The sequence below is a fragment of the Aethalodelphis obliquidens genome, unplaced genomic scaffold (assembly GCF_003676395.1).
Source record: "Aethalodelphis obliquidens isolate GAN/ISIS:26980383/991018 unplaced genomic scaffold, ASM367639v1 scaffold23, whole genome shotgun sequence".
NCBI lineage: Eukaryota > Metazoa > Chordata > Mammalia > Artiodactyla > Delphinidae > Aethalodelphis > Aethalodelphis obliquidens.
The window spans coordinates 6,839,817-6,867,738 of NW_020837967.1; the positions used below are offsets into that span (position 1 = coordinate 6,839,817).

The 27,922-nt window shown below is 43.0% G+C and overlaps 1 protein-coding gene across 2 annotated transcripts in view; it reads right to left on the reverse strand.

Annotated features, from left to right (window-relative positions):
• USP6NL (USP6 N-terminal like) overlaps positions 1-27,539 on the reverse strand; it is a 185,868-nt gene extending 158,329 nt beyond the window's left edge. The window contains exon 1 of one of the 2 annotated variants that reach the window (XM_027121606.1): positions 27,220-27,539. The gene's annotated coding sequence lies outside the window, so the exon portion shown is untranslated. The remainder of the gene's footprint in view (positions 1-27,219) is intronic. The other variant, XM_027121609.1, reaches the window with a different exon arrangement.
• Between the last annotated feature and the right edge of the window lie 383 nt (positions 27,540-27,922).

Consider the following 27,922-nt stretch of genomic DNA (forward strand, 5'->3'; position numbering starts at 1 on the left):
TTAATAAATACAATGGGGGAAAAGAAGGGGCACAACACAAAGGCTCAGAGCATGAGCCATGAGACAAGCTAACTGGGTTCTGCCACTGCTATGCTGTAGGATCTTGGACAAGTTACATCACCTCCCCAAGCCTCAGGTTCCTCAACAATGAAATGAGAGATGATAATAACAGAACCTATCTCATTGGATTGTTTTAAATGCTCAATAAATTCCTATTTAAAAAAAGATACCTTCTCAGCGGGGCTGGGGTGGGGGGGCTTCCACACCCATTGTCATAGCTTAGGTTCCCACAGAAAACAGAATCTGAGAAAGATGCTTTTGTATGCGTACTTCGTTGGGGATTGTGACCCCAGGGATCAAAATAGGAAGGGAGGAAGGAGGAAAGCAGGGCAGAGGGGAGAGCCAACACAAAGATGCAAGGTTGCATTATGAAGTTGGTGACTTGTTACTTGGTCCTATGGGACTTCTACAGCCATCTGGGGTGGAGGAGAAAGGAGGAAGCATGTAGCTATCAGCTCCTGTCCCACACTGGTCAAAGGTTAACTCCAGGAGGAGATTTTCTTTCTTTCTTTCTTTCCTTTTTTATAGAATTATTGTTTTGGCGATGTTTTATACAGATCCTACTTTTTTTTTTTTTTTTTTGGCCATACCTTTCAGCATGCAGGAACTCAGTTCCCCTACCAGGGATCGAACCTGTGCCCCCTGCAATGGAAGCACAGAGTCCCAACCACTGGACCACCAAGGAAGTCCCCATGGGGAGATTTAGTGTCCATGGTCATGCATGCGTGGCCATGGGCACTGAGAGACGTGTCCCACACCTTGTCATCAATAGAGCAGCCCCACAATGGGAGACAAGGTGAAGGTGGTGCTACCAGGTTGCACCTGGGTTAGGATGGTCAGAGATCCCACACAAGAGATCTGAAGTGGCACAAAAGGAGATACCTAACCCACCACCTACTTAAAATCGCAAATACCTCACCCTGGAATTTATTATCCTTCTCCCCTGCTTATTTTCCTCCATTTCACTTACCACCATCCAAATGCAATATAGTATACTTATTTAGTTTATTCTGTCTCCCCATTTTGGATGGAAACTCCATGAAGACAAGAATTTTTCTTTTGATAACTGCCATATCTCAATGCTTAGAACAATGTCTGGCATAGAGTAGATCCTCTGTGAAGATTGTTTTTTAACTTTTTGTTTTGATAAAAATCTCAAATGTATAGCAAATTTGAAAAAAAAAGTACAAAGAACTCTTGTATATGCTTCACTCAAATTCACTGTTTTTAACATTTTACATTTATTTTCTCATTATCAGTCACACGCATACACACACACACACACACACACACACACACACATTTTGAACCATTTGAGAATAACGTATAAATATCATGTTCCTTTACTTTCAAATACTTAAATGTGAATTTTCTAAGAATAAGAACATGCTTTAACATAATCACAGGACAATTATCAAAATCAAGAAACAATGTGCTATTGAATATACAGTTCATATTGAAATTTTATCAATGATCTCAATAATGTCTCATAGCAAAATTTTCCCTAACTCAGGATTCAGTCCATAACCACACCTTGCACTTAGCAGATCTGTCTCTTTAATCTGACGTAGTTCCTTAGTCTTTCTTTACCTTTTGTAACGTTAACATTTTTTTAAGACCACAGGCTTGTTATTTTGTAGACAGATCTCTCAATTTAGATGAGCTTGGTGTTTTGCCATGACTAAATTCAGATGATAAGAATACATATATAAATTGTTATTATCAAAAAAGGTTATTCTCAAAGTAGAGGGGTCTGACCCCACACAAGTAGCTCCTCCTGGGATTCACAGACCCTACTGCATCCCCTCTCTTACAATATCTAAACTCTAACCCTGAGGAGCTGACACATTCCCTGGTGGCCCCTAAGTTCCTTACTTTCCAGCTCCTGATCTAGTTCCATGTACAAGGCCAGAGCTCCCAATCCCATTGGCCAGCAGCTCCTGCCTATAGAACTTCACACTTTTATGGTGAAATCGAGAAAGAAATTCCCCCTCTGCAGCCCACTGGGTGTTAAGTCATAATACTGACAGGAGGCCTGGGAAATAGTCCCCATCTTGGGTGAAGACCAGAAAATTGTCACACAGAGATGAGCTATTGCCCTGAGATTCCCTTCAGTATAAGCATGTGGGTCACATGCCTATAGTCATATAACCAATGCAGAAACAGAGACAAAAGTCCCCAGGACAACTTCTGATTTCAAGAGAAAAGAAACCCTCAATGATGTATCCAATGAGAGTTTTCTGTTTTTCAAAAGAAAACATAAACTTTTTTTTCCCAGAGGCTAGAATGCTCCAACATAGGAAGTTAAAAAGTGTATGAAAAAGCATATGTGTACCCACATGCCATAAACACTGCTTATCTGGCAAAATGTCATTGATTAAATAGGTCCATTTGTTTTATATAACACTGAGACATCAATTAGCTGTTCATTAACAGGGAAAGTGTTCTAAATTTTAGTTGGATGTTAGCTGAGAGCTCACTGAAAATGGTCTGAGTCAAAGACAGCTGGTCATCACATGCTGTTCATTCCCCACTTCCTCCTTCCGTACACTGTTGGGGTAACACTATACCCAGTTGAAACAACACATTTTCCAACCCTCCTTACAATTGGAGTAGCCTATGTAAAGCATGCAGAAATCATTGATTCAGGCTTCAGCTTACTCTGTTCTTTTCCCATCTCCTTCCTTCCTACCAGAAATCCAGATAGCAATACATTGATAAGTTCTACAGCAGCCATATTGTGTCTCCAAGGAGGACGTTTATGACACTGGCACCATACTTCCCTGGACCTGCCTACTTTGTTTTTTATAATATGTGAGAGAAAATAACATTTTATCTTGTCTAAGCAACTCTTACTTGAATTTTTAAACCTATACTTAATTTATAGAACAGCTGAGTATAGACCTTTAATGCACATTTCTCGTGAATTTGAATGTTTATGTCATATTTGCTACCATAGGGAAGAACATATTTTTGGAACTAAACAAATGTATGGGAGAAATTAAGGCGATGAAAACTACATTTTAAGAGTAACGCTCACGCTTCACATAGTTTGGTTGTAAATTTTATTGTATAACTACCAGAATGCCTTTGTGCAAAAGTTTTTCTCAGTGATTCTAATTTTTCTACAGATATTCACCTTTTTTCTAAAACTGTTTCCCCCTGAAAATACCTGTGGCTTTTCTTGGTTATAAAACAATGTACCAAACATGCTACAGTGGATGAAACTCGAGGACATAATGCTAAGTGAAATAAGCCACTCACAAATACAGCATGATTCCACCTATATGAATGAAGTACCTAGAGAAGTCAAATCCACAGAAGTGGAAAGTAGAATGGTGGCTGGCAGGGGCTGGGGGCTGGAGGTGCTGTTGTTTAATTGGTATGAAGTTTCAGTTTTGCAAGATGAAAATGTTCTGGAGATTGGTTGCACAACAATATAAATATACTTAACGCTACTGAAATGTATGTACACTCAGAAATGGTTAAGATGACAAATCTTATGTTTTTGACCACAATTAAATTTTTTAAATTTAAAAACCAATATGCCTCCCTCTCCTGATTTTTCTCCCCGCTCTTTATCTCCCCTCCATCTGCTTTGTAGACTATTTGTCCTCTGCCCATTTTTTTTTTTTTTTTTTTTTTTTTGCGGTACGCGGGCCTCTCACTGTTGGGGCCTCTCCCGTTGCGGAGCACAGGCTCCGGACGCGCAGGCTCAGCGGCCATGGCTCACGGGCCCAGCCGCACCGCGGCATGTGGGATCCTCCCGGATCGGGGCACGAACCCGTGTCCCCTGCATCAGCAGGCGGACTCTCAACCACTGCGCCGCCAGGGAAGCCCATGACGAATTCTTTAACTTTCTCAGATTTCCCTGACAAGTTCAAGTTGGATGCCTCTCCCACAAGCCCCCCAACAGAACCCAGTACGTTCTTATCATAGCACTTATCACACTGTAGTCTTATTTTCTATTACACGTTTCTCACCCTATCCTCAACACCCCTCACCCTAGCACCGAATTTTTGCCCCCGCTGGAATATAAGCTCCATTGAGGCAGGAAGTAGGTCTGCCTTGTTCACTGTTGCATCGTCAATACCGCACACAAAGCTTGAACAAATATCAGGAACCCGACAACTTTTTCTTAAAAGAATGAATGGATGGTTGAATGAGGGAGTTGATATGCTAGACGCAGGGTGTAACAGCTCCAAATAGGATTGAACTTTTCCATTCTAAGGATAGTGAGGCTAATAAGAATAAATACAGGGTGATGTCAGCAGAAATGGTGTGGGGTAAAGACCTATGAAAATGCTTCCTTCCAAAAGAGCAATGAGAGAATTGGCAAAAACTGACAGAATCAGCATTTTCAAAACTCTGGAAATTAATCCAAGGCTTACAGCCATCTGGGAAGTGTTTAATCAAGAAAAATTGCAGAATTCTGCTCAGAATGTTTTAACATTCTTGAGGTGTTTTAACTTTTCCTGTTTCAATCCCCTCTCTACAGCTCCATGGTAGCCTTAAAAAAAAAAACAACCCAGCAGCCAGAGAGCCACTGAAAAGGGGAGAATAGGGTCGGAGCTCCTTCAACACCTCATTACCAGAGAATTGTCATTATTTGACCAGTCTGGCCGACCTAGAAGACTCCACTTGCAAGGCTGTCTTTGACATGACTCGGAGCTCACCCAGTGAGAACAGTCTTTTCCCTGGGCCATTTGTCAAAAACACTTAGAGGCAACTGTTTAATGTTGCAGCTCCCTGAGACTGAGGATAACAGCTGGAGGCAAAAGGTAGGCTAACGAGGATGCTCACGAGGAAGAGCTCGTGAAGCTTCGTTTATTTCCATTTGTCCTCTCTTAGAATGCAGTAAAGTCTCTTTGAAAATGCCATCTTGTCTCAACTCGGTGAAGACGGGGTTTTTTACATTGGGGGTAGGACGTTCATAGAGAAAGTATCTGTGGCCATGGTGGTGACAGTGGTCATCACAGTAGAGATTCTCAAGGGAAAGTGAAAGGCCCATGTTTCGAGGGAGGGTGTTTGGTCCTGCTGCCTCTTCCGCCCCCAGACACCTAAGCCTTCCCCTCTGATACTTCCCAAGTCAAGAATACGGGGTTTGTGACTTCACTTCTAAGCAGGGATGATTCCCTTACTGTCTCTACAAGAAACTCTGAGACTTAAATGTATCAGCCTGGAAATAGGTTAAGACAGGAATCTGAGCAGTACCCTAGTCGGGATACCAGGCTCACCTGAGGGTGGGGTCCTGAGAGGCTAAGATACAGCCTAAGTGGGTCATAGTAGTGAGTGGGTGAATAACGTGGTGGAGACTAGTGCACGTTCATCAGCCTTGCCTCTACATGGACTCACATTCCATTTCCAGCCACTCTGCAGTTACATGTGGTCACATAAATGCACTCTCCTATAAGTGTGCAGAGGTGATGCTCATCTCCTGCAGTTGCGGCCCACAGAAACCTCCCACAGGCAATTCTCTATTCTAGTTTCCCTTTCCAGAGCAACTCTGGAAGCCACGCATGGAAGATGACATGGATCGAATGAGCTTGGGTCCCAGTAGGAATACCCAATTGGGTTTTGACTTCATGAGAAACAAAACCTTATTGTGTTAAGCCACTGAGACTTGGGAGTTCATTTATTGAAGCAGCTCACTTGACCTTACAATAAATACCTTTTATTATTATTATTATTGAATTTGGTCTGCCACTATTTTCCTTAGAATTTTTTAAAATTTATTTTGTTGAAGTATAGTTGATTTAAAATGTTGCATTAATTTCTACTGTACAGCAAAGTGATTCAGTTATACATATATATACATTCTTTTTCATTTTCTTTTCCATTATGGTTTATCACAGGATAGTGAATATAGTTCCCTGGGCTATGCAGTAGGACCTCATTGTTCAATACCTTTATTATGATAATACATTCCTTTATAAGGACCAAGAAGATAACAAAAAGATGCCTGAGGAAGCTGGACAGGAGGACCGCAGTCAGCTAGAATGATGTTCCGAAGCTGCTGTCGGGGCCTCACAGCAGAATCCTCTCCTCTGCATCCTCTCAAGCTTGCACCCTTCATCTCACTTTCTATTCATAGCCAAGTTTCTAGGAACAGCAGTCTGCATGTGTTTCCTCCACTTCCTCACCTCCCACTCATTCCTCCTTCCATAAAATCTAGATCTTGCCCCACACTCTGCTGAAACTGCACCTATGACCTACCTCCTAGCTGTCAGATGCAACCAAATACTTTGCAGTCCTTATGGAGTGGCTTTGAATATGCAATAACACACAGACTTAAAGAAATGTTCTATTTATATGTTTCCCCCTCTAAAAATTAATCTGTTTCTAAGCTCCCTTTCCCACTAGGTAGGGAAGAAATCCAATCTCTGCCATTATTGGGGTTCCCTTCCTGGGATCTGGGTCATGCAAGATTCCAAAGGGTTTTACACAGCACACAACACTGGGGGTGGGATCTTTGGTTCCCAAGAGTCTGGAGTGACCTGCTTCTTGTCCATCCCCTATGCTTCCATCGAGGATGAATAGCTCCCCTGCTTCTGTTCTAAGCCGGGCACAGGGGGTGCCGTCTAGACTAGATAACCTCGTTCCCCCCAGGTGGACACTGCCCCTGCCCCATGCCCCGGGTTCCTAAGGGGGAAGGCCTTGGGCCCCACTGCTCTGAGGGTCCACGGGCTTCAACTCATTCCCAATCCCTTAGGACACTGTCCTCACTAAACAGTCCATTCTCAATTTTGCAGTATCCTTGGGGCGCTTCCTCTGCTCTCAAACAATTCAACTCCTTGTGAGCCCCTCAGGGGACAAGGAAATCCTTGATCTCCAAACTCAAAATCCCCCTTGGGCAGAGGAAGGGTGAACTGTCTCCCAGGGATCTGTGTTCTCATGAACTGAAGCCTCAGTAGATTATCTCGTGGCACTTGCCTTGCTTCAGCTCTCTAAGGCCTAGAACAAACTCTCTCCTCCAAAGTCTCTCCTCCTTTGAATTTTGTGACCGTGCTCACTGAGTTTTTTTTCTTTCTCTCTGACTATTCTTTCTTAGTCCTCTTTGTTCTGCCCATCCCTAAATCAATGTGTTTTTTTCCTTTTTTCTTCCCAAAAGTATTTTGAAAGATTATACACTCTCCCTGTACCTTTTTAAGTTGGCATATTAAAAAATGTTATCTGAAGTCTAAATAGCTCCAAGAATGAGTTTTCTAATACAGTGTAAATATGAATATTTTCAAATGAAACTCTTATATGATTCTTCTAAATAAATCTAATGGAATCTACGAAGCATGGTGATTTGTTATAACCCACTAGCGTCATATTTTAAAATATTTGAACAACCTTTTTTTTAACAGATGGCATTTTATATGATTTCTTTCCCCCTTTAATATCACATTTCCTTTCCCACCGAATTTTTCCTTAATACAGTTTACACTTTACAGCCTTTTATTGACCACTTTCTTACTTGTACAGATGAGGAAACTAAGACTGTGAGGTGAAGTGAAAAGTCAAGTATATTCAGAAAAACATGAAGGAAATAAAAGATTTATTCTCTGCCTTGACTTGGTTGGAGAGAAGTTACTTAAATAAAGATATTAAAAATCAACACAAGCCTGTACATGCAAACTATTACTCAGGCAGATGGTACAAAGGATAATTTTCCACTAGTTTTAATTTAAAAAGTAGTATAGATTTATAATCTACATTAAGGTATCATATCTCATTTCCTCATGGAAATACGAAAAAATTAAAATTGGTTGCTGGAAAATAAATTCATTAACCTACAGTATCTAAGACCCCAATTTGATTAAGAACTATCAATGATTAAATGGTTGTTTAGCCAGAAACAGAGGTGAGATGTGTCATTTCCTTGGCTTCCTTCCAACAATTTAATTCCATACAAAGGAAAAAAGTAAGGTTTTCCCATGCTTTTATTGTGTTTTTGACATAGTCATTCACTGAATGTACATTTCCTGTCCTGAGTAAGGGGTTTGTGGATTGTGGGGAAAAACAACATCTCTGACTCTACAGGTCTTGAACAAGTATTGTTTGTAACAAACCCCGGGGAAAAGGGCATCTGGGGAGTCCTTTGAGTTTTTGTTCAACCAGACTATGCGATTTTCTATTTTCCTATGATGGTGGTCAAGGGACTTCCCTGGTGGCACAGTGGTTAAGAATTCGCCTGCCAACACAGAGAACACGGGTTCAATCCCTGGTCGGGAAAGATCCCACATGCCGCGGAGCAACTAAGCCCATGTGCCACAACTACTAAGCCTGAGCTCTAGAGCCCACGAGCCACAACTACTGAGCCCGGGTGGGGTAACTACTGAAGCCCGTGCACCTAGAGCCCGTGCTCCAAAACAAGAAGCCACCACAATGAGAACCCGCGCACCGCAACGAATAGTAGCCCCCACTTGCCGCAGCTAGAGAAAGCCCGCGTGCGGCAACGAAGACCCAATGCAGCCATAAATAAATAAATTGGTGGTGGTGGTGGTGGTGGTGGTCAAGCCATGATCAACCAAGTCTTTAAAACTGTACTTCTTTTCTCTCTCTCTCTTTTTTTTCTTTTGTTGTTTCCCTGCCTCTTGTCTTTGGATCTTATTTGTCATTGGCTAAGATGTCTGTACTGTTTATTTTTTTTTTCTTTACTTTTTGGCCACACCACACGGCATGCGGGCTCTTAGTTCCCTGACCAGGGATTGAACCTGCACCCGCTGCATTGGGAGCACAGAGTCTTAACTGCTGGACTGCCAGGGAAGTCCCTGTACTGTTTATCTTTACTGTTTTATCTTCACAGATAAATCAAACTTTCAGTTTCCTTAGTCATATTTATTACTCTCATTTTCATCTCATTGTTTGTACCTTTTTGGACTTTGGATACATAACACCAAGCTTTCGTTTGTTGATAATGAGTGAAGTCTACTCTATTAGCATGTGTTTTATCTGGCAAAGACCTACAGAGGTAAGAATGCAGCCAGTCAATGAATAAGGGAGGTGTACTGGGAGCAAAGGAGTAGATGCATTCCAGTCCAACCTACATAGTCATACTCCTTACTTGAGATCTTTGACTCCACTTTGAAATCGGAAATGATGGAGGAAGCACAGCTTCCATTTTATAGGAGCCAAAGGGAAACTGAGGGTTTCCAGGATGTTCTGAGTTTAAGTGTCCCCAATTCCATCTCTGGACTTGGAGCGGCTTCCAATGTTTCCAGACCAGCTGGTGATGGGTCCTTTGGGGACTGCGGAGTTCACAGGGCTGAAGGGGCTGAGATGTGAAATACGCTCCACGGCAATGTCCCCATTTCTGTTACACTGCCAACCTCAGTAGCACCCAGAGTACACAGGACATTACCAATATCACTGATAACTTAGAACATTCTATAATCACAAACTAATGTTTTTTGTAAAAAATTCAAACAGAACAGTGTTTTGGAGAACAAAAGTCAAAGTTCCACTTCACACAGCTCCTTCCTGCATAGAAATTTACTGATAAGACTTTGAGGTGAATCAGTCCATATCTTATCTATTTACATGCATTTACATACGTGGGCACACACACACAGCATACTGTTTTTAAAACCTGAACAGTATACCATTTATATTATTCTGTGATTTAGATTTTCATTTAACAATACACTTTAGAGTTCATTTTATGCCATTATATATAGACTGACTTCATTTTTGTTAGGAGTTGTGTAATATTTCAGATGTACTACAACTTATTTGACTAATCTTCTATTGGTGGACATTTAGGTTATTGGCAGTGTCTGGGTATTGCAAACAAAGGGGCAAGAGACATCCTTGTACATAATTTTGTGCACATCTGCCAGGATTTCTGCAGGATAGATTCAAAGAAGAATCACTGGGCTATTGGATACCTGCATTTCAATGTGCGTAGAATTAGACAGCAATTTATGGACACCTTTTCTTTTTGACCTTACGCTTTTAACTTGCAAAAGACAATCATACATATTTCAAGCTGGGAGAGATCATGCCAATGTTGGGAGAGGTCTGATCTGCACAGTGGGGGTATGTCTAAGTCCATTAATGTTGCTTTAACAAAAATACCATAGACTGTGTGACTTAAACACTAAACAATTATTTCTCACAGCTATGGAGGCTGGGAAGTCCAAGATCAAGGCACTGGCAGATTCAGTGTCTGGTGAGAGCCAACTTCCTGGTTCATAGACAGCTGTCTTCTCCCTGTGTCCTCACATGGCAGGAGGAGTGAGGGAGCTCTCTGGGGTACCTTTTTAAGGGCACTAATTCCACTTATGGAGGGCTCCACCCTCATGAGCTAATCACCTTCCAAAGGCCCCACCTCCAAATACCATCACGTTGGGGATTAGGTTCCAATACATGAATTTTGGGAGCAGGACTGTCCCACAGACTGCAGGATGTTTAGCATCCTGACTCTGCTAATTAAAAGCCAGTAGCATCCTGTATTAGTTATCAATTGCTGCAAAACAAATTATTCCCAACTTAGCATCCTAAAACAATAAGCATTTATTATCTCACAGTTTCTGTAGGTCAAGAATCTGGGAGCAGCTTAGCTGGATGGTCCAGGCTCAGGGTCTCTCACGAGCCTGCCGTCAAGGTATGAGCTGGGGCTGCAGTCCTCTGAGACCTGACTGGGTCTGGAGGGCTGGCTTCCAACTTCACGCATCTGGCTGGTTTGCAGAAGGCTTCAGTTCCTCATCATGTGGCCTCTCCACAGGGCTGCTCACACCAGGGCTTTCCACAGAGCAAATGGTGAGAGAGAGAGACAGAGAAAAGGAGCAGGAGAGGGAGAGAGAGAGAAACAGAGAGAAAAGGAGGGGGAGGTGTGGGAGAAGGAGCCCAAGACGGAAGCTGCGGTGCCTTTTCTAACCTTATCTCGAATGGCTGGCCCTCACTTTTGAAGCCTTCTATGGGTCACACAGACCAACCTTGATGCAATGCTGGGGAGGAGGGGTCTACAGTGGTGGGAACCGCAGAATTAGGGGTCATTGGGGGCCCTCTGGGAAGATGGCTACCATATATCTATCACCACTGTGAGAGCAGAAGCATCTCACACATCCCCTCAACCTCCCTCCCCTCCCCCGGTTAAGCACAATCACCCCATTTTATGGTGAGGAAACTGAGGCGAGAGAGAGGGGGTGACTTGCAGATACTGTAGAGCTCATTAGCAGAGTTCACTAGCACCACCTCTGCACCACACTGCCTCGCACTAAATGCATTTGCAGATAATCTTTGGAAATCATTTGTGTTTTAGCTGTACTTCTCAGTTAAAACAAAAAAGAAATTATGATAATAATTATGTATTTAAGTTAACAGCAGATTTTTTCCCCCTTGATTTCAGTATTTCTTCATCCTGAATAAAGTAAGCTTCCAATTTAAAACTCCTCTCCAATTTTTCTCAAGTGTGGTTAAGACTCAGCCTGGTGCTATAGTTTTTAATATTTTCCAAACAGGAACTAAATACTTTTTTGTGTGTGCCAAAGAACTGTTAATCTTGCAAAGAGCTCTTTAACTGGGGTGGGAGAAGCTGGGAAGATGTGAACAGTGATGATATGTCCAGGGTTTCAGAGCCATTTCTCATTTAATCCTCCTAACAATCCAGGAGGTGAGCATTATTGTTCCTCATCTGCCAGCAGAGGAAACTCATGCTCAAAAAGATCAGGCAATAGCTAAGTGACAGCCAGGATGGAACCAGGTCTGCTTGAACTTAACCTCTGCTCCTGCAGTGATTAGGACTGAATTCTTCATACTAACAACAGCAATGAAAAAGAACAGAAATTAGTTCTTTAAGAAAGACTAAAAGGAGAAGCTCCAAAGAAAACCAAAAGAATTATCATCCTCAAAGATGAAAGAAATAATCATTTTAACCCCCAGGAATGGACTGTGTACCAAAGCCTTTCCCCAAATTGATGATGAAATTTACAAAAAGATGTGATGAGTAAGTGACACTGGGTTTTTGGACAGTTGGGGGACAGGTGCACTAACTTGACACAAACACAGCAGGACATCACATCGTAAACATTTAGAACCAGCAATAACCTGGGCACAGACTCTAAATAGTCCTAAGAGCCAACGCCCGCCCTTAGCTTGGTAGGTCCAGACCTATCAGACCTCTGAGCCTTACTTACCTAATCTACCAGCATTTTAAGTTCCACATTTATCCTAGCCCTGCTAAGTGTCAAAAACTGATAATAACTACTATCATTGAACACCAACTGTGGATCAGGCAGTTTGAGGCATTTGAGTTACATGACCTCATTTAATCATCATAACACTTCTCTACAGATGAGAAAACCAAGTGATTGAGTAACTTACCAATGTCAAAGCTGGTAAGACCATCACCAGATTCAGAGTTGTCTAACTCCTACTCCCATGCTTCTGGTACACTGACTCCCATAAAGGCTTTGACGTGGAAAGGTTGGTGTGAACATTCTTTTGACAGTATTAACACCTTATTTTGAGCAATGGTGAATTAGTATCTCTCTCCTTTCTCCCCCCTCCCTTGCTTCCCTCCACCATGCAATTTTAGTTGATTATATATTTTTCAGTTCTTTTCTTTATATGGTGAAGTATTTGTAGGCCATCGGAAGCCATGCTATAGAGATGAAAGTATTGTAGTAGTTTGATTGGGGAAAAATGGTGGGAGAATTAAGTCATCAAAATACACATGGTGGTGTAAGCATACAGAACTCAAGAGTGTGTCCCAGAGCTCAGCTCCATGCTCACATGGCAAGTGATTTAGAGTAAGAAGTCCATGATGAAAACACACACCAGCTTACAACAGATCATTAGTGGGTACAGTGAACAATCTGTGAATAAACTTTGTTAACTGATATTTTTGCCATCATATTTGAGATGCACCATTAGACGGTCTCTTCTAAATAATGGATAGGGGATATAAAATAAATTCTGTCCACAAGGAAAAATATCACCAGAGATCATGACAATTACTCAAATGATGGGAAATACACTCAAAATCAAAATAACCAAACCAGCAAGTGAAATCTCAACCACATAAATAGATTTTCTACTATTAACGTCAATAGCAGTGATTTTATTTCAGCAAAACAGTACCGTCTGTCAAACCGAATGCCAATTTCTATTTTTATGAGTTTTGTAGTTTTGTTAGTACTTAATATGTTTTGATTTTATAATTGTATAAGAGCTATAAACATAGGTTTATAGCTGGTTTTAAATATTTAAATGTATGTATTATCAAAAATCTTTCTGTTATGAATGACAAAAACCCAGATCGACCTGATTGGGTTCATTCTTCATATCCGGGCTGTAATCAGTGTTTTGGTCTAAAATTTTATAGCCATCTCATTTTATAGCCATCTCCCCTACCTCACAATGAAATATAGGCATTACCCAAGATTCTGTCCTCTGTCCTCTTTTCTTCCATTTGGGGGGATTCATCCACCCATGCAGCTATGATTGTGAAATGACATCCCTAATCTCTACATTACCATCCATCATCTCTTCAAACCCACATTTCTGACTGCCCAGTGGACCTCTCCATTTCCTGTTTAACGTAACACTAAGAGATTCTCCCTGTCTGTCCCTCTCCCTGTCTCTGCCTCTCCTTTTCTCTCCTTTTTTTTTAAAGTAAGATTTTTTTTTTATTTTCCGGTACGTGGGCCTCTCACTGTTGTGGCCTCTCCCGTTGTGGAGCACAGGCTCCGGATGCGCAGGCTCAGCGGCCATGGCTCACGGGCCCAGCCGCTCCGCGGCATGTGGGATCTTCCCGGACCGGGGCACGAACCCGTGTCCCCTGCATCGGCAGGCGGACCTTCAACTACTGCGCCACCAGGGAAGCCCTAAAGTAAGATATTTCAACTATAATCAATTAAAACCATTGTCTCTTTCCTCTTGGATTTTCTCTCCATCCTCCTTCCCCTTGCACAGATACCACTGGAATGGCTATGGCATTTTGGACTCTAGCCAAAGGGAAGTTGAGTTAGGGATGCACTTTATTGGGTTTGGCGGGATATATCCATGTGGTTCACAGTCACTTGGGTGTACGCTTGTTGCTAGCCACCCTGGTGCAGGAATGGCTTTCAGGAATATTCCTTACTGTCCATTAGGCTGATTCACCTGGAAAGCGTGTCATGATGTGACACGTGTCCTACTGCACTCAGTCCTGAAAGGATACTGGTAGTGAAAGAAAAACAAGTTTGAAATTTGCAATCTGTTCTCAATGAACCCCAGTCAGAAAAGAAGTCCTCTGCTTCTGACTCCTGAATAGTTAGGAGGACTCAGTAACGCAGCAGAGACCCTTCTAGATGCACTGCTTCTTTTTTTCTTTTTTTGGTGGGAATTGTATAAAATAGAAAGATCATAAATTCTGTACATATAGGACACAAACTGTAATAGAACTACCAACAGCAAGTACATCTGTAACGGCTCATATGTGACAAAAAGCTATCTATATTTCCAGAATTAAAATCTATAAAATAAAATGAGATAATCTAGAAAATAAGATAATAAGAAAATCTATGAAGACTGTTTTGCCTCGTACAAGATCTTATTTGATCTCTGTTGCATAAGTAAGAGGGTATATTCTCCCCAGTTTTCCAATAAGACCCAAAGAAGTTGTCCGAGCCTGAACTGGCACTAGACTTCCTGCTTTCTCACGGCACAGAAGGAACCTCAGCCCTTGACTAGCTGGTCTACCAGTCTGGTCCTGGCTCTTGTTAGCCCACACTGGGAACAGGTGCCCATCTCACACCACTGTCTGCTGTCAGCTCTGCTCTGCTCACCATGACTATGCTGGGCACACAGACTGGGAGGCACGTGAATGATGCTGAAGTACCAGGTGGCACGTCTGCTGCCTCAGGGTCCTGCCAACCAACCTAGAGAGTCTTTCTGCCCTTGATATGCTACCGTGTTCCTCCTTGAGACATGACTTTAGCTAGGAAAACTTTTTCTCCCAAGTTTTTATTTTAAAAATATCTCTCCTATAGCCAAGGGAAAGAATAGTATAAGAATAGCTGTTTACTCATCACCCAGATTCAAACAGTCATTAGCATTTTGTCACCTTTGCCTTCTCTCTCCCTCTTCCCCCTCCCACTCCCCCTTCCTCTTTCCCTTTCCCTTTCTCTCTCCCTTTTGTTTGCAAATAAGTTGCAGACACTGGGGCATTAAGTCTTTTGCATGTATCTTCTAAAAATAAAAACATTCTCCTCCATAACCAACACCATCATCACACTCAAGAAATTTCACATTGATACAATAGTATTATCTACAGTCCAAAATCCCAATTTCCAGAGTTGTGCCCTAAATGTCTCCCATAGCTCTTTTTCAATCTAGGACAATCAATGGTCATACAATTCACTTGGTTCTCAAGTCTCTTTACCCTCCTTTTATCTACAACAGCTCCCCCTGATTTTTTTTTCTTTCATGACATTTTTTTTAAGGGCTTAGGCCAGTTGCCTTGTAGAATGTCCCACAGTCCATATTTGTTTGTTTCTTCATGCTTAGATTCAGGTTAAACATTTTGAGCAAAATACTACACATGTACTTTTCATTGCATCACATTGAGAGATGCATGATAACATTGTCTCATTATCACTCATGCTAAGCTGATCACTTGGGTAAGAGCTCTCTCAGAGCTCTCTATCACAGAGGCATCTTTTCCCATTTGTAATTAATAAGTAATCTATTGGGTGATAAGGGGAGACTTCATAAATTGTGTGAATATCCTGTTTCCCAACAATCTTTAACCCAATGTTTTAGTATCATTATTACATTGGTGGTGGTAAAAATGGTAAATTTTCTAATTATATTATTCTGTCTACATTTATTGGCTGGCATTCCTCATAAAGTTTTCCCTTCTGTGCAAGGGAGTATAGTGATACTCATTTTCAGTATCACTATAAATTCATGGTGCTTTTTTAAAATAAATTTCTTTCTTTCTTTCTTTCATTTATTTATTTGGCTTTGTTGGGTCTTCGTTGCTGCACGTGGGCTTTCTCTCGTTGCGGCAAGCGGGAGCTACTCTTCCTTGCAGTGTGCGGGCTTCTCATTGTGGTGGCTTCTCTTGTTGTGGAGCACAGGTTCTAGAGTGCAGGCTTCAGTAGTTGTGGCACATGGGCTTAGTTGCTCCGTGGCATGTGGGATCTTCCCGAACCACGTCTTGAACCGGTGTCCCCTGCGTTGGCAGGTGGATTCTTAACCACTGCGCCACCAGGGAAGTCAAAATTGGTTCTTCTTTAATTCTGTGTTTTATAATCCATTGTTATTACTATTCTTTTTTTTTTTTGTGCTCAAATTGTCCCAAAATTCACCAGCAAGAGCCCCTTCAAGCTGGCTCTTCTGAACTTTTAACACATCTTCCATTAATAGGGCCGGCTTCGTGGGCCTGTGACCCTGCTCTTACAAAGCCTTCTATGTGGTTCTCTCTTGACATTCTTAGTAGTTTTTCAACAAGAGGCCCTGCATTTTCATTTTGCACTGGGCCCTGCAAATTATGTAGCTGGTCCCACCCATTGATTTCTGGCACAAGAAGACATTCCAAACACATTATAGCTTCCCTGTCCCTGATTCATAGTCAGACAATTTATTCAAGGAGGCTTGTTCCTTTTAGAGGGAAATGGTATTTAGAAACCAAGATCTGAGTACTACTGTGTCTATTGGTCCTGGGGTGTCACTGCTTCAAGGCACGTTCAATGGTGAGAACTGCATGTAACAACTCCATCCAAACCTCTGCACCAAGAGACAACTAAACTCTAGCATGGCTTCAAACAGCATAAGGCCATGTCCGTAGGATGACCCCAGCCCCTCCCTTCAACACCTGCCTGGAAAACTCAACAGTGCCAGGAGAATTTACTGTTTGTTCCAGCCAACGCCTGAGGACAGGCCCCTCACCAGCCTTTCTTAGTGCATTCACTAAAACTTGCCTACAGTTGTGAATCTTTACTCTGTCCCTTTGAGATGTGTATCTCCTACAACCCAAGAGTGTCATTTTCAAGGTCCTAACAGCCATTCCTTTGAAATGTAATCATCAAGAAGTACAGGTACCTCTGTTTCCTAATCTCTGTGGGGTGAAGAATTCTCACTTCCGTGATTGCCAGCTAACAGACACAGCTGACCTAATCACATCTACACTGACCGACCCAGGGTAATCACTTACTTGAGCCCTGCTCTGTCCCGCTCCTGACTCCTTCCTTCTCCCGTTAAAACACCCAGTCACTCTGTGCAAATCAGAACAGAGCTCAGCTCTTTTCCCTACTGTCACTAGTTACTGAATAAAATATGTTTTCACAGCTTTAACTAATGTCCCACTTCGTCTTTAACAGTGGATAGAACTGGAACATCATGAATTCATTCTGATACCCCACTTCTCATTGCAGGATCATATTACCATTCCGTATTTACCTCCATTCTATATTACCTCCCCCCTGCTACAGTGAGGGCCTTAGGTCACCCACACACAATTAATATATTGACTCATTTGCTGTATCCTACAACATACACAAGAGAGGTTTGCACGATGACCCTAATATTAGTCTCAATTACTAGCCTAATTCATAAGGCTCCTGCCGATTTTTTCCCCTTAGAATATATCCCACTAGTCAAAACCACAGGGTTTAAAAGCTACATGTATGGCTTCCCTGGTGGCGCAGTGGTTGAGAGTCTGCCTGCCGGTGTAGGGGACGTGGGTTCGTGCCACGGTCCGGGAGGATCCCACGTGCCGCGGAGCGGCTGGGCCCGTGAGCCATGGCCGCTGAGCCTGCGCGTCCGGAGCCTGTGCTCCGCAACGGGAGAGGCCACAGCAGTGAGAGGCCCGCGTACCGCAAAAAAACAAAAAACAAAACAAAAAAAAACTACATGTAGTTCTTATTTCTGTGTTGTTATGCCATCAATTTGCTAACCACATACATTCCTTTGTTTCTGTTTGCATTCAACTTCAAGGTTTCTTTTTTTTTTAACTCCTCTTAGATTTAATGTAATTTTTTAATACTTAAAACGTTTACATGATTCAGAATTCCAAACTGCCTAAAAGGAACACTCAGAGAAGTGAAAACTATCACCCTCATCTGTATTCCTTCCACTCCATTCACACCTACACCCTACAGGTAATCATTTTCATTTATTTCTGGTTTACCTTTCCTGTGATTCTTGTGAAAACAAGCATGCACGCACACATACACATTCTCATCCCCCTGCAACCTTTTTTTACACAAATGGTAATGGGCTTTATATATTCTTTTCCACATTGCTTTTTTCACTTAATAATATAGCTTGGAAATCCTCACACATCAGTTCGTAGTGATTCAGTCATTCTTTTTTATGGCTGTATAATATTCCATGACTTGACTGTTCCTTGATGGATTCAACCAGTCTTTTATGGACAAGAACTTTGGTTGTGCTTTCAATGTTTTGCTATTATAAGAAATTCCACAATCAATAACCTTTTTCATACGTTGTTTTTCATTTTGGGGGTTGTTTCTTCAGAATAAATTAATCTAAGCTGAATTGCTGGATCAAAGAGAATGCAGCCCTGCTGACACCCTGATTTCAATTCGGTGAGATCCATTGATGTTGGTTTATTAAATAGTGCTAAGTCCTCCTCCTTAGTCATTAAGCTGCTTTGAACTCTTGCCAGCAATGCCTGAAAGTACCTCTTTCAGCTGTGGAAATGCTGACATAGAGAAGCTTATCTGGTGCAGGTGCCTGAGAGTGGAGGGTTTATTCTGTGGGTATTGTCATCACCAGAAAGCTGGTCTTTTAAACCTTCCCACCACAAGTCTGCTGTGTTTGTGTGTCCAACAAGATTGAAGTGAAAGCTCATGCCAGCAACAAGGAGGCTACAAAGAAGAGCAAAACCTTTTCATGACGGATTGGACATTAAACCACCTGTATGGAGAACCCTAAAAACAGACTGTGGGGGCTCAGAAGTGGGCACAGCACTGGTCTCTCAAAGGAGACCAAGGAAGCCACAAACTGAGAATCCAGACACTCCACTGATCAAGGAATCAGGATGAGAGCAGCTACACAAGAGCCAAGATTAAAAGAACCATGCAGCTACTACAGCACTGAAAGCAAGTATAAAGGACAAGTCTACTTTAGCTAGCGTGTTTTCACCTAGTGTGAGGAAGTTAAGGAGTTTAATCAAAGCTCTTATCAGTAAAATTCATAGCTATAAATTTACATACAGTATTTACGGTAATTATAAGCAGCTTCACATTTTCAATCCAAAATTTAGCTACCTATACTCCACACCCATAAAACCCAAGTGTATTAGTTTTCTATTGCTGCTGTAACAAATTACCACAAACACAGTGGCTTAAATAGCACAAATATACTATCTTAAGTTCTGGAGGTCAGGTTGTTGGAAGGGCTTTTCCAGCTGCCAGAGGCTGCCACTTCCCTGGCTTGTGGCTTCCTTCTATCTTCAAAGCCAGTGATGGCCAATCAATTCTTTCTCACATCATGTCACTCTGACACTGACTCCTCTGCCTCCCTCTTCCCCAGTTAAGATCTCATGATTACACTGGCCCCACCCAGGATAATCTTCTTATTTCAAAGTCAGCTGATTAGCACCTTAATTCTATCTGCAAACAATTCCCATTTCCATGACCTAACATATTCATGGGCTCTGGGGATTGGGATGCAGACATTTTTGGGGCCCGTTATTCTGCCTTCCATGCCAAGTATAACTGGTCTTCCCTGTTCCTAACTCTGGTCCAACTTAGTGTCACATTCAAAATTCTACAAAAGCCTTGAAAATAAAGTGATCTTTACTAAAGGTCCCTTGAAACACTGAAAGGGGAGTTTTAGGTCTTCACACAATAAATCCCCTTTGGACATCTCTTCTTCCTAAGGTTTCTTCCCATTGTCTCTCATTGGAACTGTCAAATCTCTCTACTTTCTCTTCATTTTCTCTCTCTGGCTGTTTCTCTCTCCTTTCAGACTGTTTTCCCCTCTGAGTATCTCCCACACCCTTTCTCTTTTAGAGGAACTCAGCCCACTCGTGTTGCTAGCTTCTCATCTTGCCTCCCCTTTCACCCCACACTTAACTCCTTGTAGAAGGTGGTAGGCTGGATATACTGTTTGCTCCTCTAGGTCCAGTCTCCATCCTTGCCCCCCATGCTCTGTGCCTGGGAAGGCCAGTCTTACCCTCTGGCTCCTGGTTGGGTTGGGTAGTGTAAAGCACAGGAAGAAGATTGGGGGGTGGGGGATGAGGGAAGTGGGGGTCTCTTCTCCCTTCTCCCCAAGTCTTCAGCTCCTGACTGGTGGCCCTGTCTCCAGCTGCAATAGTCTCTCCAGGTTCTGGTAATCATTACCCCCATTGCCCTTCAGGCCTTGGAGTGGTAACAGCCCCCAGTGGTTGTTAGCTCTTTTGGGGGGGGGGGTGCTTCACCACGCCTTGTTGGTTTCCTTAAACCCACACCCTTATAAATAGCTCCTTTATTAAATTTTGCTCAGTATCCGTGTCCCTATCCAAAACCATGTCAGGGGACCCTGACAACATAGTGGGAATGGGGTATCAATAATACTTAGAATTAAACACACACACACACACACTTCTGACACATGCTACAACATGGATGAACCTTGAAAACATTATGCTAAGTGAAATAAGCCAGACATGAAAAGACAAATACTATATGATTTCACTATATGAGGTTCTTAGCATAGTCAAATGCATAGAGACAGACAGTAGAATGGTGTTGCCAGAGGCTGGGGGAAAGGGAAGTATGGAGTTTTGTTTAATGGGCACAGAGTTTCCACTCAGAAAGATGGAAAAGTTCTGGAGATGGATGGTGGTGATAGTTGAACAACGATATGAAGGTACTTAATGCTACTGAACCTACATGTAAAAATGGTTAAGATGGTAACTTTCATGTCATGCATTTTTTTAAACCACCATTTAAAAAAAAGAAACAGAAGACTTTTAAAGTTCACATACACAATAGGGACCTCAGCTTGAGTTCAGACTGTAACCATGTCCTGTGGTGGGATATACCTAGGCAAGTTTCGGGAAATGTTGGGGTGGCCTGAGAGAAGTTCATTTGCAAGAGGGCTGGGAACTCATTGTAGAGGAAGAAAGACCCAGGCAGCAGGAAGCTGACCCAGAAACACAGTCTGGCCCAGCACAGGGGAAAAGCAATTTTCCAATTCAGGGAGTGTCCCCTGCAATACACCCTCACTTTTAGTGTCTTCATAGCCCTTCCTGCAGTTATAGCTAAAGACATGTTTAATGCCTGTTGCTTCCATTCACTCAAAGCTGCATGAGTACACCTGTCTTAGTTCATGCGGGCTGCTGTAACAGACCACCATAAACTGGGGGTCTTATAAACAACAGACATTTATTTCTCACAGTTCTGGAGGCTGGGAAATCCAAGGTCAAGGCATTTTCAGATTCACACACTCCCTGACATCAGACTATACTATAAAGCTACAGTAATAAAAACAATATGGTGCTGGCACAAACACAGACACATTGATCAGGGCGACAGAGTAGAGAGGCCAGAAATAAACTCACACACACTTATGGTCAATTAATCTACAACAAAGGAAGCAAGAATATACAATGGAGAAAAGATAGTCTCTTCAATAAGTGGTGCTGGGAAAACTGGACAGCTACAACTAAAAGAATAAATTAGATCATTTTATAACACCGTATACAAAAATAAACTCAGAGTGGATAAAAGACATAAGTGTAAGGCCAGATACTATCAAACTCCTAGAGGAAAACATAGGCAGAACACTCTTTGACATAAATCAAGGCAATGTTTTTTTGGATCTATCTCCTAAAGGAAATAAAAGCAAAAATAAACAAATGGGACCTAATTAGACTTTAACGTTTCTGCACAGCAAAGGAAACCATCAACAAAATGAAAAGACAACCTACTGAGTGGGAGAAAATATTTGCAAATGATACGATCAATAAGGAATTAATATCCAACATCTATAAACAGCTCATGCAACTCAACATCAAAAAACAAACAACTTGATTAAAAAATGGGCAGAAGAACTGAACAGACATTTTTCCAAACAGGAAATACAGATGGCCAACAGGCACATGAAAAGATGCTCAACATCTCTAATCATCAGGGAAATGCAAATCAAAACCACAAGATATTACCTCACACCTGTCAGGATGGCTATCACCAAAAAGAACACAAATAACAAATGTTGGCGAGGATGTGGAGAAAAGGGAACCCTTGTACTCTGTTGGTGGGAATGTAAATTGGAGCAGCCACTGTGGAAAACAGTATGGAAGTTTCTCAAAAAACTAAAAATAGAACTACCATATGACCCAGAAATGCCAATCCTGGGTATCTATCCAAAAAACACAAAAACTCTAATTCAAAAAGATACATGCACCCCAATGTTCATAGCAGCATTATTTACAATTGCCAGGCAACCTAAGTGTCCATAAACAAATGAATGGATAAAGAAGATGTGGTATATATACAATAGAACACTACTCAGCCATAAAAGAAGAATGAAGTTTTGCCATTTGCAGTGACATGAATGGACTTGAAGGATATTATGCTAAGTGAAATGAGTCAGACAGAGAAAGACAAATGCTGTATGATATCACTTACATGTGGAATCTAAAAAATACAACAAACTAGTGAATATAACATAAAAGAAGCAGACTCACAGATAGAGAGCAAATTAGTGGTTACCAGTGGGGAGCGGGTGAGGGATTGGAAGGTACAAACTATTGGGTGTAAGGAAGGCACAAGGATGTGTTGTACAACACGGGGAATGTAACCAATATTTTGTAATAACTATAAATGGAAATTAACCTTTAAAACTGTATAAAAATTTTTTTTTAATTTAAAGGCACATGCAGATTCAGTGGCAAGTAAGGACCCACTTTCTTCTTCAAAGACAGTTGTCTTCTCGCTTCATAGACAGTTGTCCTCCCACGGTGGAAGGGGTGAGGGAGCTCTCTGGGGTCCCTTTGATAAGGGCACTGATCCTATCATGAGGGTTCCACCCTCATGACCTCATCACCTCCCAGAGACCCCACCACCACACTGAGGGTGAGCACATTCAGTTCATAACGAGGACCATGATTATTTTATTCATGGCTCTGTCCCCAGCACCCAGCTTACTACGCTGGCAGTAGTACTAATACCTGTTTGTTCCCTACTTGAATGAGGGAATGAATTCGGAATACTGTGTAGTGGTGGTTAGCACATCTGTTCCTGCCCAGCTCTGGGGAGGTACGTCTGGGTCCTGGGGTCACAGGAGATTATAAATAGAATAACTGTCTCTGTGAACTCTGTAAAACTCCAGGGGCATAAGCAGCACCACTTGGGCCCTTTAGAGAACATGGCAGATGGATGAAGGCTGTCTGGGATGGTCTTGAGTCTCAGAATTTCAGAGTGCACAGCAGCGTATCACCCGACAGTGGAACATGGTAAATCATACCCTGACTTCTCTGCTTTCTTTCCAACCCAGCCTCAAAATATCCTAATGCCAGCCATCCCAGAGCTTTAAAATGGTCTCTTTTTGTGCATTAATGTTTTGGAGCCACGTGAATCAAGTTCGTGATATTTACCTTTAATGGATTTTGTAACTATTAATATAATTTTTGAGATATTTTTGCAAGGGGAGAGCTTTCCCGTCCTGCTCCTATATTCCTTTCTTAGCTTACGGTTCCTATTAACTCCTTGACTTTAAACGTGGCCAGCTGTTTCTGTGTATGAGAACAGCCTTCCTGCTGGAGGCTGCAGGAAGCTTTCCAACCTCTGCCAGGAGAATGAAGGAAATTCAAGACACCATTTCCTTGATTCCCTCCACCCACACCTACCAAAATTTACTCCCTGCTCCTGTGCTGCTGGCTCTCACGTGGTCTTGTTATGACATCAGACTTCAATGATAATTAGTCTCCAAGCTCTTGTCTATCAGTGTCTTGGGCCGTTTCTATCTCCTCCTTTAAAAAGCCAACTCAACCTGTCTATTGGTCTTTCTCATTTGAGCCCATCCAAATTCCCAAGAAAGAAATCACTTCCCTCCTTCTTGACCAAGACTGGAACTGAAATTCCCAGGTATGGGTACGACCTCATGGGCACACAATTCCAAGCGGGGGGATGCTGCTCCTCTGAACAAAAAGACTAGAGGGAAAAAGGGAGAAAGGGACAAGAGGAGGGAGTTTGGGAGCATTGAGATGTACATGGAAAGGATTTTCTAGGCTGGACCCCTCCCGAATTCTGGAGGGTTTGTCGTATCTTCCGCCAGGGTTATTTGATGGTCCTTAATATAATTTCAGCACTATTTCTGGCAAAAGCTCCACACTGTATTTCAATAATCTATCACTTTGCATTCTTTTCCTCGCAACGCATGTTCGTATCATCACATCTGACTCTTGCCCCAGCCTTGTCCATGCCACATGGACACACGAAATCTCTGGGTATCAGCAATAAAGAAGAACAAGGAGTTGACACATGCTATTACAGGGATGAACCTTGGAAACACTGGGCTAAGTGCAAGAAGCCAGTCACAAAGGACAATACTCTATGGTGATTCTATTTATACGGCATGTCCAGAATAGGCAAATTCACAGAGACAGAAAATAGAATACTGGTTGCCAGGGGCTGGGTGGGGAGGGGGGTGGGGAGTGACTGCTGGTGGGTGCAGGGTTTCTTTGGGGGAGTGATGGAAATGATCTGCAGCGGCTTGCAGTGATGTATGCGCAATTCTGTGACTATGCTAAAAACCACTGAGTTGTACGTTTTAAGTGGGCGAATTGTAAGATGTGTGAATTGTATCTCAATAAAGCTGTTATCAAAACACAACCCACAGTGAGGAGAAAGGAGGAAGAAGAAGAAGAAGTCAGTGTAGGAGGAAATGAACTGTGAGGCTGAGAGAAATCAGAGGGGGATCAAGAGGGTTTTTAGAGGCATCCCTGGTGGTGCAGTGGTTAAGAATCTGCCTGCCAATACAGGGGACACGGGTTCAAGCCCTGGTCCGGGAAGATCCCACATGCCACGGAGCCACTAAGCCCATGCGCCACAACTAGTGAGCCTGTGCTCTAGAGCCCGCGAGCCACAGCTACTGAAGCCCGAGCACGCAGAGCCCATGCTCCGCAACAAGAGAAGCCACTACAATGAGAAGGCCACGCACCACAACGAAGAGTAGCCCCCTGCTCGCCGCAACTAGAGAAAACCTGCGTGTAGCAACAAAAAGCCAACGCAGCCAAAAAAAACAAAAAACTATAAAAAAAATAAAAGAGAGAGGGTTTTTAGGAGGAAGAAAAAAGTATGTTCTTATAAAAATAGAGCTTTTCACCCAATTCCTGAGAAGTGTGCTGTCTCTAAAGTGTGTTCTGGAAACTGTAGAAGGCAAAAAAAAGTGAAAAAATGCCTGGATCAAGTGGGAAACAAACAGAGGGCCAGGCTGACCGCAGATGAGACACAGCAAAGCTGAGAGTCAGAACATCAGGAAGCAGAGTGGACAAGACAGCCCAGAGCAGAGAGACAGGAAAAGAATTTTGAAATGAAAATTAAGTTGAATGAGACAAGAGAGCCCACTTTCTGTCTGCTGGCCTCTTTTTTCTCTTTTTCATCCCCTCTACTACGCACACACCTCTCCCTCTTGCTCTCCTTCTCTCTCTCCTTCTCTGCCAGTTGGATTTCCTATCCCAGCTCTGTTCACAACAGGCTCAAGCGGGGCCCTGTCCCTTCCCATCCCTCAAAGGGGTCCTTCCCAGCAAACCCTGTGCCTGGCTCTGATGGACAAGCCCAGGAAGTTGCAGGCCTCGGGGACACACACAGGGGTGTGAGCAGGGGGATGGCACGAGCTTCCACCAACATCCAACTTCTGAGCAGCAGTGTCCCTGGTCCTCACCAGCAGGTTATTCATGGATGGAGCCAGGTAGAAACCATCTTCACACAGTAGCTGGGAAAGTCCCTTGATGCCAGGCCAACTGGGAGCTGGCGAAAGCAGACAGAGTTTTGGAGCTGGTCCCTTCTACTTCCTCTCTCACCAAACATCTGGCCCGGGCACTAGACCATGAGGCAGGAAGTCCAGAGCTCTTGTTTTTAGCCGTGACATGCAGTCTGGGGGCACGTCCTTTCAACACGGGGGTCACTTTCTATTCTGCATCCACGTAGCAACTTTTGCTTCTTAGTAGCTGTGGGTGGCAGACAGTGGCAGACAGCATCCTAGCTGCTGTTAGGGCTCCCATCTCATTACTCTGAAACTTGTACAGGGAAACCGACCATCTCCCTATCACAGAGTGAGTCACTGGGTCCAGCCAGGATTAGAAGGCCTCAGTCCCCAGACCTAAGTCTTACCAAAGAGGCCCAGGACAATCGTTGGGGTGGTATTCCGATAATGCCTCGTGAGGAAGAACTTAAAGCTATAAGAGATAGTATAATAGTCTACTCACATGTTTTTTAAAATGTTATTACACCTGTCTTATTGTAAGAGATCTGAAGCTTAGAAAGGTCAGGTTGGCTAAACTAAAACAGACAACAAAAAATAAAAATTTGTAGCTTTTTCTGATTCCAATCCTATATACCTCTTTTAATTTATCTAGTCTTCAAATAAAATGATACACCCACATCCCTCCCCAACAAGCAAGTTACACTTAAAATTTAAATTGGGTAAGTTTAAACAATTCTTTAAATTGTAGAAATGTTCTATTTAAAAATGAAAAATCGGACATAAAGCAAGGTGCCCTGGCTGCATAGACTCTAGAGCATCTGGGGCGGGGCACGGCAACGGGGAAACACTCTTTGCCCTTCGTGTTTTATTTGGTTTGGGACAAGCCTCCAAAGCAGAACTGCAATAACTCGAGGCCAAGAATGGGATGATCTCACTCACGTTTGTTCAGATCTGCGTATGGCAGCTCATTTGGGGACCCGGCTTTGTAAATATGCTTTATATTTCCAGAATTATGCATCGGATCAGACCCTCTAGGGAATCACACATATGCAAATTAGAAGTTCAACCCCTGGAAAGTTTTAAAAAATAATCACCACCATTCTAACCCCACTCCACCCACTTTCCACCTAGTTCAAGAGATAAGTCCAAGAAAGTCTAAGAAATACATAAGTAAAGAAATGATTTCCTGTAGTGTTCTACCACCAGGAAGCATTTATTAAGTACCTAATTGCTTGTGTTTCTGGGTTAAGCACTGTACAGAAGGAATTGCATAGAACTGCTCTCTTGTTTTCAAGATCTTACCTTCTAAGGTAGACAGCATTCACCTGGACAAACAGGTAGGACAAAATGACAGCAGGTGGGAACTTGAAACCATACCGGTGGCTGCCAGCCGAAGCATTCATCCGGTCCCTGTCAGTGCATTGCTTGGGTGGGGAGCCAAGACATGGCAGTGAGTAGCTGTTGAGTTTCCCAGGGACCTTAGGTTCAATTGCAGACACCGCTCACACCTCTTGGAAGAGGCCAAGTCCTCCTGGTAGTCAGAGAAGGCTGCAGGAGGGAAGAAGTTGGGGGTAAACAGCTGGGCTGGAGGAGGAGGGGCAGAGGGCAAGCAGCGAGGGTGTGGCCAGCCGAGAACAGCGAAGCAGAGACAGCTCTTCTGAGGGGACAGGCGGAGGGAGCACAACAGAACAGCAGCCGCTGGCAGCCCCACCCCTGCCTTCGGGTCCAAGGCGTTTCTCAAGACTTTCACTGGGCTCAGAAACCTCAGGTGGATTCTAGAATGCTTGTGATTGGTGGGAGTGGGAAAGAGGAGGGTCTAGGTGAGGTTAAAAAGGTAGATTGGCGCTTCCCTGGCGGCGCAGTGGTTGAGAGTCCGCCTGCCGATGCAGGGGATGCGGGTTCGTGCCCCGGTCCGGGAAGATACCACATGCCGCGGAGCGGCTGGGCCCGTGAGCCACGGCCGCTGAGCCTGCGCGTCCGGAGCCTGTGCTCCGCAACGGGAGGG